This window comes from Erinaceus europaeus, chromosome X (genome assembly GCF_950295315.1).
Source record: "Erinaceus europaeus chromosome X, mEriEur2.1, whole genome shotgun sequence".
NCBI classification, from domain to species: Eukaryota; Metazoa; Chordata; class Mammalia; order Eulipotyphla; family Erinaceidae; genus Erinaceus; species Erinaceus europaeus.
This window is the reverse complement of record NC_080185.1, coordinates 54,919,951-54,934,424: the sequence shown is the minus strand read 5'-3', so window position 1 is coordinate 54,934,424 and position 14,474 is coordinate 54,919,951. Positions and strand designations below refer to the sequence as shown.

General features: G+C 38.6%; 1 protein-coding gene across 2 annotated transcripts in view; it reads right to left on the bottom strand.

The window, feature by feature from the left end:
• The window catches only part of LOC103120162 (collagen alpha-6(IV) chain), a 414,904-nt gene that overhangs the window by 214,965 nt on the left and 185,465 nt on the right, over positions 1-14,474 (bottom strand). The gene's annotated exons all lie outside the window — the stretch shown is intronic.

Sequence of the window (14,474 nt, the reverse complement as noted above, 5' to 3'; positions counted from 1 at the left end):
AGAGACAAGGAGACAGAGACTGAGACCACAGTATCACTCTGGCACATGGATGCCTGGAACTAAACTCAAGATTCCATGTTTAAGAGTCCAAATCTTTATCCATGGCACCATCCCCGACCCTTAATTTTGTTATTTAGAAGTATTGTATTTCTACTGAAATTGTCCATTTGCTAATGTAAAAACCTTTGGTCTGAAACATAGCTCTGATGATAACTGTTCCTAAGGAAGCAATCTTTGTATGTTACTTCTAGAATGGCATTTGCAATAAAAAGTGGGCACCATTTATTCGACCACTCAGTTTATTTGCCACTGACCACTAGAGGGGAGAAATATTTAGAGGTGGCACAGAGACTCTGCCCTGCAACAGAGCTAAAGTGCTAAACAGAGGTCATCCACTGGACAGTCACACTGCTGAACTATTTCCATGCAAAAACGGGTCCATCTCTAAGAACTATTGCTATTTAATTTACCCAGAGATCATAGAGCTCTTTAAGGGACAATGAGGTCATCTTCTACTTCTTATATTTCCTTTATGGTTTTATATTTATTTATTCTTAATGAGATAAAACAGCTGATAGATAGATAGATAGATAGATAGATAGATAGATAGATAGATAGATGGATAGATGGATAGATACCAAAGAACTGATCAGTTCTGGCATAGGATGGTGCCATGATGCTGGGAATCAAACCTAAGACCTCTGGAGTCTTGAGCATACAAATCCTTAGCTGTAACGTTTTGAGGTATCTCCCAGGCCCTTTTTGCATTTTTCTTCTTTTTTGGAGGTTGAGAGAAGCAGATAAGAAACTTAATTGTTGAGGTGTTGGAGTACTTATTATATTTGTAACTTCTGAAAATTAAATTAAAACGAAATTCTTGGACATGTATATGGGGCAAAGTAAATCACATCATATTCCTCCTTCCACATAGATGTAAAAATGATGATCATTGGTTCAATAGTTCTCTAGTTCTGCAGCAAGATTTTTTGTCATTGAGATCATCTTTACCCACATGTATAAGTCTCCAAGTGTGTGCCCTACTACCACTACCATTACCACTTCTTCTCCTTCTAGCGTTTGCCAACCATTACCACTACTTACTACTATTGATTGCACTTTTGTGTTCAGGGTGGCATTATGACAGTATAGGTTCTTTTGACTACCTGAAAAGAGAGTATCACTATGAAATCTTTTGTAAATTGAAATGCCACAAAGCAAAGAAATGATCACCATTAATTTATGTGGGGAAAAAAACTGAGCATCCCTAGACCCTTCCCCAAATAACCAAAGCACAAGAATTAACACATAAAACCTACAATCACACTTACATGTGTAAGACGGTGTAATAAGCATGCAGTCTTCATAAAATACTTAGCGGGAAAGAAGTTTGGCTTCTTTAAGGTGCCCACTGCCTCTAGAATGACTGCTGCACAAGCCCCCACTAAACACTGTGCTCCCTTTGGTCTTTGTTCATATAAGTAAAGCTGCTCTTCTGCTTTCCTTCAGTTAAGTTACACAGGAACTTAGTTACACAGGAACTAAGATAGGCCCTTCAGCAAAGTGAAGTCACATAATACGAACTTTCAAAAAATGAGCAATACAAAGTTAGGGGCAGGTGTACTCAAAGGAGAGAGGTGTGGAATTTAATCCCAGTTTCACAACTTTCCAAATCTGTGACTCTTGGTTTCCTTAATTTTTAAAGTGGAATGGATGCTACTACTTATTTTGTAAAATGACTGTAAGCATTAAAAGAGATGATTAATGCAAAGCAAATCCATTAGCTAAGTATTTGCTATATGATTACTGTTTAACTGATGACAATTACTGTTACCTCTGATATTTCTTTTTTGTGATGAGGCAGCCTGATAGCTGGACCTCTGCCGATAGCTTGATCTGCTTGATGAAATGAAATCCATTCAAACTTTAAAACATATAGCCTGGCATGAAATCTATATGGCAGATTCTCATTCTCAACCTGATAAACCTAAAATAGTTAATGGTTATACACTCAGCTGGATTGGGGAATTCGGCCTCTTTCTCACAACACTGATCTAGAGAAGATGAATTTAACCTGACACAATGGAATGCCCAACTATGCTAAATCTCCTCCAGGTCAAATGAAGTGTCTCTCTCTCTCTCTCTCTCTCTCTCTCTCTCTCTCTTCCTCCCTCTCTCCCTCCCTCTTTTTCTTTGATGCTTTTGTAGATTTTTAAAGAGGAAAATGCTATGAGTTCTGTGAGAAAATCAGTCAGAGATTTAATGCCAAAAGTGATCTTTATGCTTTTAGTTGATTAAACTGGCAAGAATTTGCAAGAACTATTTAACTTGATGGTATAGTACCTGGCACACTTTCATACACTTTCTTGTGTAATAAATGTTTACTGATCAAAGTTTGCCTTATGGGCAGGCAGCCCAGGGAGTTTCTAGGCCATATAACTCAATTTATACTCTGTAGTCCCCATTCTATACATTTAGTTCTGCCACCAAAATTACTGCCACCATTTTTTAGCATATACTTTGTTTCAAGGCATTGCATTAAACATTTAGCATGTACATTCAATTTAGCTCTCATAGTGGCCCTGTGACATGCATACTATTATTATTTCCATTTCTGGGTTGAGGAAACAAAGACTCACAGGGTTAACAGCTTACTGAAACACATTTAGTATGCAAAAATCAGACTCAAATTTAAAATGAAGCTTGATGCCAGAGATTTATTCATATCACAATATGATTATGTCTTACTAGTAAAAAAAAAAAGTAGCCCTAATAAGGTACAACACATTAAGCTTTTATAAATCTTTTCAAACTTAAGTCTAAATTAATGTCACTAGATAATAATAGATTTTAAAGGAACACATGTGTAATCTTGATTATGGTGTGAAGAAAGCATGGGCAAGAGAATGGAGGTTGCTAGGGACACCGAAGTCATCAGTCCCCTGAAGGGCAAAGGGAAGCATGACAGAAAGTGGAAGAGAAGAAAACAAAAGTTATAACTTTTCCCAGTGGTGTTCCTATTAGTGAAAATGGCCTAGAACCATGGAACAGAGGCATGCCTTTTAGGGAGCTAGAAATAGATGTATGGGTTTGGGGATCCGAACGGTGTGCCTTTAGCTCACACTTAAATTCTGTGGGAATGTGGTACATGGTACATCACTTAATAGTTATCAGTTGATCTCATCTATAAAACTGTGGTTAAAATTAAATCTTATTTTCCAAGGCTATTATGAAAATTCATTGAGACAGGGTGATGAAATGTTCTGGAATTAGGCACTTGTCAAATTGGTCAACCCTTTAAAGGTACTCAAAACTACTGAACTGTAAACTTCCAAAAATGAATTTTGGGGAGGTGTGGCTATAGAGTGGGAGCCATTTCAGATTGTGCTGCTGCTAAAGTAGAAAGAAACAACTAAAAATCACCTGAAAACTCAACAAAATACAACCAGGATCTCTCCAGAAACTCGCTAAGCTACAGCCACCAAGTTGTAGATGCTACTCTGATTTTAATCCTGAACTCCCTGGGCAGATGACCTTACCCATGTGTCCTGGAACCCTACTTCTCCAGAGCCCTGCCTCACTAGGAAAAGATAGAAAAAGGCTAGGAGTATGGATCGACCTGCCAATGGTTATGTCCAGCAGAGAAACAATTACGGAAGCCAGAAGTTCCACCTTCTGTACCTCATGAAGAATTTTGATTCATACTCCCAGAGGGATAAATATTAGGGGAAGATGACCAGAGGTGCTCTGAATTCCAATTCCATGAGGAACCAGAGAGAGAAGAGAAGAAATAAAAAGGGGTAGCGGGAAGGACTCTCAGAAGTAATAGGTGTGACTTAGAAGGGCAGAGAAGGAGGACTACAGAAAATAATGGACAAATATATATATATATATATATATATATATAGAGAGAGAGAGAGAGAGAGAGAGAGAGATAGATATAGAAATAATAGCCAACCCTTATCTGTGATATTAGGAGAATTAATGCAGTTTCCAATGGAGGGAATGGGGACACAGAACTTTGGTGGTGGGAAAAGTATAGAATTATAACCCAGTTATCTTATAATTTTGTAAATCAATATTAAACCAGTAATAATTTTAAGGTTAATATTGTGGTTTGATAATTAGAGCTCAATGAAAATATTAAGTGACCTGGGGGTGGCTCAGTGGCTAGAGTAATAAAGTATCAAACATGAGGTCCTAAATTCAATCCCTGGCATCAGATATTCTAGATTGATACTCTAATTCTCTCTCCTCTCACTCATTAAAAATAAATCTTTAAAAAAATGGGACAGCATCTATAAAACAGTACAGTTCTAAGAGTAAATACTTTGTAAAAGGCAACAATTCTTATTCTCTGCTTCTTATGTGATATTCTAATGATGATGATGAAGATAACAATCATTACCTTTAATAGCTCTGAAAGCAATCCCTAAATTTTTGTAGGAATAATACATTTCTGTGATCACATTAGTCAAGAGGAGGAACTGCTTAGTTGGTTTCTAGATATATTTAGATCAAAGATGGGATTACTAGGCTGGGAGCTCATTTGGCATCACAGGAGACTTAGGAGCTCAGACAGTTGAGATGCCTTTCCAGAATTAAATTACAACTTTCCTCTTGTGATTTACCAACACTTCTTTCCAGACACTTGGCTATCTGTGGGCCCAGATGAAAACTGGATGCTCTTTGTAAATAACTGGAGAACTGCATGGGTCCAGGCAGTGGCACATTCATTTGATGTTAAGTTGATGGCAAATTCAACTTCAAAAAAAGGACACTGATTTGAAAATAAAGTTGTATCAACATAGTTTTTTCTTTGACGTCAATAGCTTATGCTTTGTGGATTATAATTATGTGATCATTTATATAAATTATATTGATTGTTTTTTTCTGCAGGTTTCATTTGCCAATTTTCATATAAGTTATCCCTTATGTCAAGCAAGTTGGTCAATAAATATGAATTGCAAGGCAAGTGAGTAGGGGTGTCGATCTTGGATGGTTATAGAGACTGGGATTATGAGCTTTATTTAGCATTTCTTAGCTTCAGGTTGTAAGTACTTTCTTTAGAATAGGTGGTAAAGAAAAGAACAGAAAGGCTAACCATCATTTATTGTCACAATTGGTAGTTAATGACACAGATACTATAAAGAAAAGTAGATATTCTAATTTTATTTTTTTAAAAGAAACTTGGTTCAAATGATCTATTTGGTTATTACCTCATTTGCACTCCAAATACAGCCAGACTGTGGTATTAGAATGATCAGCAACACCTAGTGGATAATTTGAATGTTCATAAGTTTCCTAATGAAACTTCTGTTGTCTGCTTTTTCTAATTGCTATCCCCAAGGGTCCAAATTCTCGGGCTAACCTGGATAAATGCCACTTGCAAATTCCTCAAGATGATAGTAAGAACTTACCAGTGTATAAAGCTGTTCAAAGTTCAAGATGACAGAACAAATTCAACTGATAGTGAATAAAGTGAATTTATGCTTGTTAGTTCTGTCAAACTGAACAGATAAGATTTGTTCATGCTAACATCTGGCTTCAGTCCCACTTCTTCCCCATACCTAGGAGTGGAGGAACTGGGATGATAATGGATGAAAACTGCTGCTCCCAATTTTTATGGTCCTATCACTTATGAAGAAGGGAGTAAAAAATGACTAGAGTATGGTTTCATTCTGGATGCCTCTTCCTATAAGCTTCTGACCTCCAAACTCCCACCCCAGTCTAGCTCTTACAAACCTACTTCTCCTCTACAATCCTACAGTCTTGCTCCAGTTTCATGTACTCATCAGTGATTCCTGTCCATAACTGTGTTATTTTTTCCTCCAGATTTGATTTTTTATTATTCTACTCAGTAAAGTTCTTTATAAGATCAAGACAGATTAAACATTAACCCTGTGTTTAAGGAGCTCTGAGCCAAGTGGAAGATAATACTATTATATTTAATAATATCAATTATAACAGTTGCTGTTGTGGTGGTGATGATGAACATTTATTAAATGCTTAATGTGCACTAACCACTTTACATTCAAGGTCTCATTGAATGTTCACAATAAATATTCATTCATTCAACAAAACAAAATCTGACCAAGTCATCAGTTGCGGTGAAAGAGCCACCTTCTTGCTAGAGGAAAGAGGAAAGTTAAACATTGGTGTCCTGGATTGCCGGGCTGGCTAGCTTCGTGGGCGGGAGACAGACGACCAGGGACTCATGGCTGAGCTGGGAAGCAGTATCTCTTTATTCATGTGGAATGCAGCACAATCTAATCTATCTCTAATCTCAATCCTGTCCTTATATATACTCGACAAGTAGGGTGGAAACAGGATGTGACATAGAGAGGGTGGAGCGAAAAAAGACTGGTGGAAATCAGGGTGTACTAGGAGAGGGGGCGGATCAAAAAGACATCAGGAACCAGAGGGGATTAAACCAATGCCCTGCAGGCAGGGTAGTGCTTAGTTAACAGTGGTTATGTAAATAGAATACAGTGTTAAGCAGGGGGGATTAAACCAATGAAACAGAAGGGGTTTTAGAAGCAGAATTAGAAGCATACCAACACTGGGTAAACAATAAAAATTTTTCAAGACCCCACAGGGGTAAAGCTTTCCCAGTGGTGAAGCAGTGTTGCAAGTGCCTCTCTCACTCCCTTCCTGTCACACTCTTCCCTCTCGATTTCTGGCTGTCTCTATCCAATAAATAAAGATAATTAAAAAAATTAAAAAGTCATGCTATATTTAATTTTTTTTCAAGAAAGAGAATAAGAAGCTATTTCAAACACTGATTGCAGGTCAAGTAAGAGGAAGGTGAGAGCTGATCATTGAAATTAACATGTATGTCACTGGTGACCTTTATAAGAAGGAAGTGGTATGAACCAAAGCCTGCTAGAGTAGATTCTGGTGACAATTTGAAAAGTAGAAATTTTGAGAATAAACAATTTGTGCTTTATATAGTTTTAAATTTATATACTCAAAGTATATAAGAATTCATGATGTAAAATGGGAGCAGAGAAATAAGGCAGCAACTATAAGAGAATGAGGAAATAGGGAAGATTTGATAATATTAATAGTTAGTTGGGGCCTGGTGGTGGCGTGCCTGGTTGAGTGTTAATGTTACAATGTACAAGGACCCAGGTTTGAGCCCCTGGTCCCCACCTGCAGGGGGAAAGCTTTGCAAGTGGTGAAGCAGTGTTGCAGTTGTCTCTCTGTCTCTCTTCCTATCACCCCCTTCCATCACAATTTCTGGCTTTCTCTATCCAATAAATAAATAAATAAATATTAACCATTGACACAGGTGCTGGTGAGGATGTATAGGAAAAGCAGTTCTGTTATTTTATAATGGGAATGAGAACTGCTGCTGTTTCTATGGAAAGTGACATGGGGATTCCTTAAAATAAATGGTAACCCCTAGATTCCTTTAATATCACTCTTTCTATTCATCCAAAAGGTATGAAAACATTAATCCAACGTACACATTTCTGTGTTCACAACTACACTATTCACCATATGCCAGTGGGGGTGTAGGTTGATTCCACATATGTGAATAAATTCCACATGGCTGAATAAAGAAGCAGTAGGAAATGTTCTCAGGGGAACAACACCCAGCCATCTAAAAAGATGACAACACTAACATTATGCCATTCAGGACAAAATGAAAGGAAGCAGAGGCGATTATGGTAAGAAAAATAAGGAAGGAAGTGAAAAGACAATTACCAGCTAGTTTCAATCATATATGGACTGTAAATAAATAAATAAATACCTAAAAAAAACTTGAAAAGTAGTAATAGTCAAACTGACCCTTAAAATGTGGGGAAACTATGGTGGTAATAGGGAATATGGGAAATGGGGTGGAAGGGGTACATAAAGGGGTCTTTTTGATGTGATGACATTGGAACTTTCATAGTGAGTGTGTAGAATCTTAAACACACATAAAGAGATGTGAACCACAACATTTTATAATACTGTAAGCCAATCAAAATATAAATAAATGGTGGCAATCTAGTAGATAAAAGAATCAGCTCTTTAAAAAGACTGGTTTAGTGGGCCAAGAGGTGGAGCAACTGGTTGAGCACACAAATAACCATACACAAGCACATGAATTTGAGCCCTTGGCTCCCCACCTGAAGGGGGAAAGTTTCATCAGTGGTAAAGCAGGTGTGTAGGCGTCTCTCTTTCTCTCCCCCCTCAAGCTTCCCCTCCCTTCTCAAGTTCTCTCTGTACTATCCAAAATAAAACATAGGTGTACACATGTCTTTTTCGTTGGGTATTATGGAGGCCTTGGGGTATATCCCTAGGAGTGGAATTACTGGTTCATATGAAAAGACCATCTCTAGTCTTGTAAGCGTTCTCCAGAATCATCTTCACAGGGGCTGGAACAATTTACATTACCACCAGCAGTGCAAGACGGTTCCTTTGTCCCCAAAAGCTCTCTAGCATTTGTTGCTGCTATCCTTTTTGATGTATGCCATTCTCGCAGGGATGAGGTGATATCTCATTGTTGCCTTTATTTGCATTTCTTTGACAATCAGTGACATGGAGCAATTTTTCATGCATTTGTTAGCCTTTTGGATGTCTTCTGTAGTGAATATCCTGTTCATATCCTCTGCCCATTTTTGGATAGGGTAATTTGCTTTTTTGTTGCTAAGTTTGGTGAGCTCTTTATATATTTTGGTTACTAGACTCTTGTCTGATGTATGGCATGTGAAGATCCTCTCCATTCTGTTTGGGTAATGGTTTCTTTTGCTGTGCAGAAGTTTTTCAAATTGATGTAGTCCCATTGATTTAATTTTGTTTTAGTCTTCCTTGCAGTTGAGTTTGTATCATCAAAGATGCCCTTGAAGTTTAGGAGGAAAGCTGTTCCACCAATGTTTTCCTCTAAGTATTTGATAGTTTCTGGTCTAACATCCAGGTCCTTGATCCATCTGAAGTTGACTTTTGTTTCTGGTGAGATAAAGTGGTTCAGTTTCATTCTTCTGTATGTTTCAACACATTTTCCCCAGCAAAATTTGCCGAAGAGAGCCTCCTTCCTTCATTTAATATTTTGGGACATTTTATCAAAATTTTGGTGTCCTAGATCTAGAATAAATCCCTCTCTCCATTGTTGCCGGTCATCTCTAACAGGAACAACAAAATACACCCCTTTGTGGGCCCCCTATAGGACCTTGCCCTCAACTTGGATCAACAATGATAGAGAATGTTCCTACTTCCAAAGAGGCTAGACAACATACTCTATGCTACACCTGAGGAAGATGGGTCGATATTGGGGCAGCTTGGAATATTCCTACTTACGACTATAGAATGTGAGCTCAGATCTAGAGGGATGCAGAGGTCACATAGGCTACTAAGCAGAATATGAGCCCCAGATCAGATCAAATCAATGGGGTTACAGTCAACAATATCTATACACCTTTCCCATATTTGGGAGCTACTCTCTTCCCTGATCCAGCTTTCTGGTCTTTATGCTGCCATGACATTATCTCCCCAGACAATAACTTGGATTTACCTGCATTTCAGATTTCAGGCTCAGGGAAAAAAAACTAATATAGACATGGGACCTTCTGAATATAACTAAAATAGGCCTACTGGCTATCTACAAAACAGATACCCTACAACTCTTCATCTGCACTATTCCAGCCTTTAGGTTCATGATTAGCCAACAATTTGTTTGGCTTTATATATTAACTCTCTTTTCAGCCACCATGTTCCAGATGCTACCATGATTCCAACCAGACATCCCTGGACAGACAATCTCACCAATATGTCCTGGAGCGCCGTTCCCCCAGAGACCCACCCCACTAGGGAAAGAGAGAGGCAGGCTGGGAGTATGGATCAGCTTGTCAATGTCCAAGTTCAGTGGGGAAGCAATTACAGAAGCCAGACCTTCCACCTTCTGCATCCCACAATGACCTTGGGTCCATACTCCCAGAGGGTTAAAGAATAGGAATGTTATCAGGGGAGGGGATGGGATATGGATGTCTGGTGGTGGGAACTGTGTGGAGTTGTACCCCTCTTATCCTATGGTTTTGTCAGTGTTTCCTTTTTGTAAATAAATTTAAAAAACATTTTAAAATTAGATATCCATAAGTGTGGGAATTTATTTATGGGATTTCAATTCTGTTCCACTGGTCTGTGTTTCTATTTTTGCCCCAGCACCAGGCTGTTTTGATTATGATGGCCTTATTATATAGTTTGAGATCTTGGAATGTGATGCCTCCATTTCTGTTTCTTTTCCTCAAGATTGTTTTGGCTATTCTAGGTGTTTTCTGGCTCCAGATAAATGATTTTAATTTTTTTCTATTCTCTTAAAGAAGCTTGGTAGAACATTGATGGGTATTGCATTAAATTTGTATATGGCTTTAAGTAAAATATTCATTTTGATGATATTAATTCTTCCAATCCATGGACATGGGATATATTTCCTTTTCTTGGTATCATTTTCTATTCCTAGCAGCACAATTTGTGAAGTGACTCCCCTGCAGGTGGGGAGCCAGGGGCTTGTACTGGGATCCTTATGCCGGTCCTTGCGCTTTGTGCTACGTGCGCTTAACCCACTGCCTTACCACCCGACTCCCTGAGTGGTTACCTAGGTGCTGTGGTCTGTCTGGTTGTGGAAGCAGATATTCTTTCTGAGGATGAGGGAATTATGAGGACTATATGAAGAGCCCTACTGGGTCCCTGGATGTGATCAAGTTCATGGAAATCTGGTAAAATCTGACTGATGAGTGTTTCACTAGGGAGTGTAAAACTGGGGACACAAGAGTGTTTGTTGATGAGGTTGCATATGAGCCTGGAGGGAAGGATGAGAGGAAGGGTGTTCTGCCATACTCTAGCTCTGAGTCACCCAGTGGGTTTTGGAGGCCTTCAAGGTGAGCTAGTTCCTCTTTGGCGAAGTGAGACAAGTGGGAGAGTGAAGTGAAGTTTTCCTTTCTGCTCTCAGAGTTACAAGTAGGTTTGTACTTGATTTGAAATGCAAATCTTAGGAAGAAGTGAGTTTGTTTTTCTCCAGAACCTATACTCCCTGTAACATGCCTCACAAACCCAGCCATGTTAGGCATTTTTAAACTTCCACAAATTCTCATTCTGCTGAGCACCTCCAAGTCTCTAGCTTTCCTTTTCTGTAAAGGTGCATATTTGGTGAGGGTCTACCAGGGCAGTCATTATAAGCGTCTATGTGACTATACAGGTTTAGATGCCTTCCCACATTTGTGGTATGTCTAAATGAGTTGTAATGTTTCTCTGTGTGACTCCCTGTAGCTTCTCTCTCTATGTGTGCTCAGTTAATAATTCTTTTATTGACTGCAAAGACTGTGTTTAACCCTGGGCTCCCTTCCCTTCCTGAGTTTTGTGGAGTCAATAGCTCTGTTCTTACAGCAAAGGGGCCCTGTCTGGGGAGCCTGTTTAGACCTGTCTCTTCCTTTTGTTTGCTTTCTTTTTGTCTTTCTCTCCGGAAACCTGGCTCCTGAACCCTGGTTACCCCTCATTCCATTCTGGGCCCCACAGCATGTTTCTCCATAGCTCCCTCCTTTGCTCATAGCTTTACTGGCATCCCCCCAGCAACATGCAAGAGGGGCAGCAATCAAGAAGGAACCCAAGGAAGGCAATGGAATGCTAAGTCACTCCAATTACTTCAACTAGAAAAGACATGCACAGGGACAGAGATGATGGTTTCTATGATAGGGATGATACCCAGACATATATACATTAATTGCCCCAGTGTCCAGGGGAATGAGCACTTCTTTATTTCTTTAAGGTTTTAAAAAATTAAAAAGTAAAACTAAGCTTACAAAGTTGAAGATTAAAAAAAATTAAATCTCTCAGTGCAAAGTCAAGTGCATAGCTAAGCCCACAGTATAAACCTGCTATGGCCATAACTGGTAATTCAGGGTAAAGATACAAGTTCTAAGGTATCCCATAGATTTCAAAGTGAAACAATTTTTACTATTACTAAAACAATGTTTTTTCTTATGATTCCTCTCATTTCACTGATAAGTCCTATAACAAAATATGTCAAGTAGGAGACAGATGCACTTTCAGAATCCACTGAGTCAGCCTTTTTCACTAGGCATAATGGCTTTTAGTATCCTATGGAGAAAAGTATCTCACTGCCCTATCTCTTTAACCAAGATAGGGTCACCTCGAACCTGCTGACTCCACTCAGTTTTAGAATGAATTTTCCTCATTGGAATCAGTAGGGGATAGCTAAAGGAAGAGGCAAGTTTTCAAGAAGTTAGAGGATTGTGAGGGGAGGGAGCTAGTACCAGCTTCTAGCTAGTTCAAAATTATAAGGTTGACACAGTCATCTAAAGTGAAGACATAACTTTTAAGTAAATGTGTCAGTATGTGTATGTGTTCAGAGATACAGAGGCATTTAAAGAAAGGTAAGAGCTGAGCAGCAGAAAAATGAATTCTTTCCATTTAGTTGTGTTAGGGTACTTGGGACACAAGCATTTAATCCCTAAAGCAGGGAACATTCTACTTGCTAAGCATGTCTATCGCTCCAATCCACACTGTAAAACCTCCACTAAATTAAGCTTTCTAAAGGAACATTTTGTCACAATGTTTTAAACAAATAGTTTGCTTAATCATTCTAGTCTATATGAACCGCTTCTTTTGAGAACTTCTGTTCTGACATTCAGATATTAAAGCAAATGTAGTGCATATAGTCAAACATTGCCTCCCCCGCCCCGTGTGTGTATTTTTTTGTCCTTTTTGCAAGACACTAGCAATGTGTGGAGATGAAATTACCAAGTCTATGTCAGGGATGTAGTTTGGTATTTATTCAGAAAACTTACTTTAATAGAAGACTTCTAAGAATATTTAACAAAGGGTCGGGTGGTAGCACAGTGGGTTAATCACACAAGGCGTGAAGCCCAAGGAGTGGCTTAAGGATCCTGGTTTGAGCCCCCAGCTCCGTACCTGCAGGGGGGGGGGCGTCACTTCACAAGTGGTGAAGCAGGTCTGCAGGTGTCTATCTTTCTCTCCCTCTCTGTCTCCCCTTCCTCTCTCAATTTCTCTCTGTCCTATCCAGCAACAATGACATCAGTAACAACAACAATAATAACTACAACAATGATTAAAAAAATAAAACAAGGGTAACAAAAAGGGGGGAAATGGCTTCCAGGAGCAGTAAATTCATGGTGCAGGCACTGAGCCCTAGCAATAACTCTGGAAGCAAAAAAAAAAGAATATTTAACAAAATTAATTGTGTGACATCTCTCATAAACTACAGTGGAAGTCAATGGGGAGAATGTCCCTTACATTCCAAAAATCTGCTTCACTACTATCTTTTCATAAGACCTTTTATTTTAATAATTAGGCACACAGCCAATTGCTTAATCATCTTAATTTATGGAGGTAGAGGCTATACTCTCTATTATGTTTTTCTCATTGTCTTGGATGAAGTTCCAGTTTACTAGACATTCAAGAAACCATGCTGGGAGGAGGGGGTTAAATACTGCTGTATTGGTGCAGGTAGTGTTGAGAATGGAAACATATTATACACACACACACACACACACACACACACACACACACACACACACATCCCTGAAAAGAAATTCCCCCCAAAATATGCATCAAAGCTGTAGAAGTTGACATGACTCCTCCAAAGACTTGCAATTAGTGATGAAAAGCAGACCTTAGGCAGGGGTTTAAGGTCTTTGACTTTTAAAAGATGGAGATACTAGAAAACCCATGAAGTGCCAGACTAAGATACATACTATGCATGCAGTCAGGAATTATTTCTCACCTTAGCAGAAGAAGGATGACTGATTTGGTGATATATTGTTTGTGTCTTAATAGTTCTCCTTGACTAGTATTCCTCCGCTCACAACAGTCCAACCACCAACCATGATAAACTCATTAGATTCTGGTCATGGGATTAAAAGGCCATTTGACATGATGCAAAGAATACTAAACAAGAGGACCGAACACTTGGTTCCAATATCAGCTATTCCATTTACAGTGGGCCTTAGGAAAGTCTCCTAACATTCTTGAAACTATCTGAATATCTTCATATTGAAAGAGAAAGCAAGTATTAACAGGTATGCCAAAATTTGCAAGTCTTTTTACAAATTTTGATATCCCTCTTAGGGTTTGAATCCAATTTCCCAGGCTTAATTTTTTTTTTAATTATTATTTCTTTGCCAAACTAGAATAGGTGATCTTGTATATCTTGGGACAAAAATGGATGGAGCTGGATGTGATTATGCAAAGCAAAATAAGTAGAGAGATGGATGACAACTATTAGATAGTTTTATTCAAATAAGGAAGAGATAATTAAAACATATGAATTTTGGGGGAAAAAAGATAACCAAACTGTTGCTCAGACTTTGTGAGAACTATGGTGATTATAAGCATATTGGGGGCTGAGGGAGGCTGGGTCCCAGAACTTTGGTGGTGGGTGCTGTGTGAAATTATCCCTCTGGATAATTAAATCTATAAACCAATACTGAATAACTAACACATTTTAATAGTTT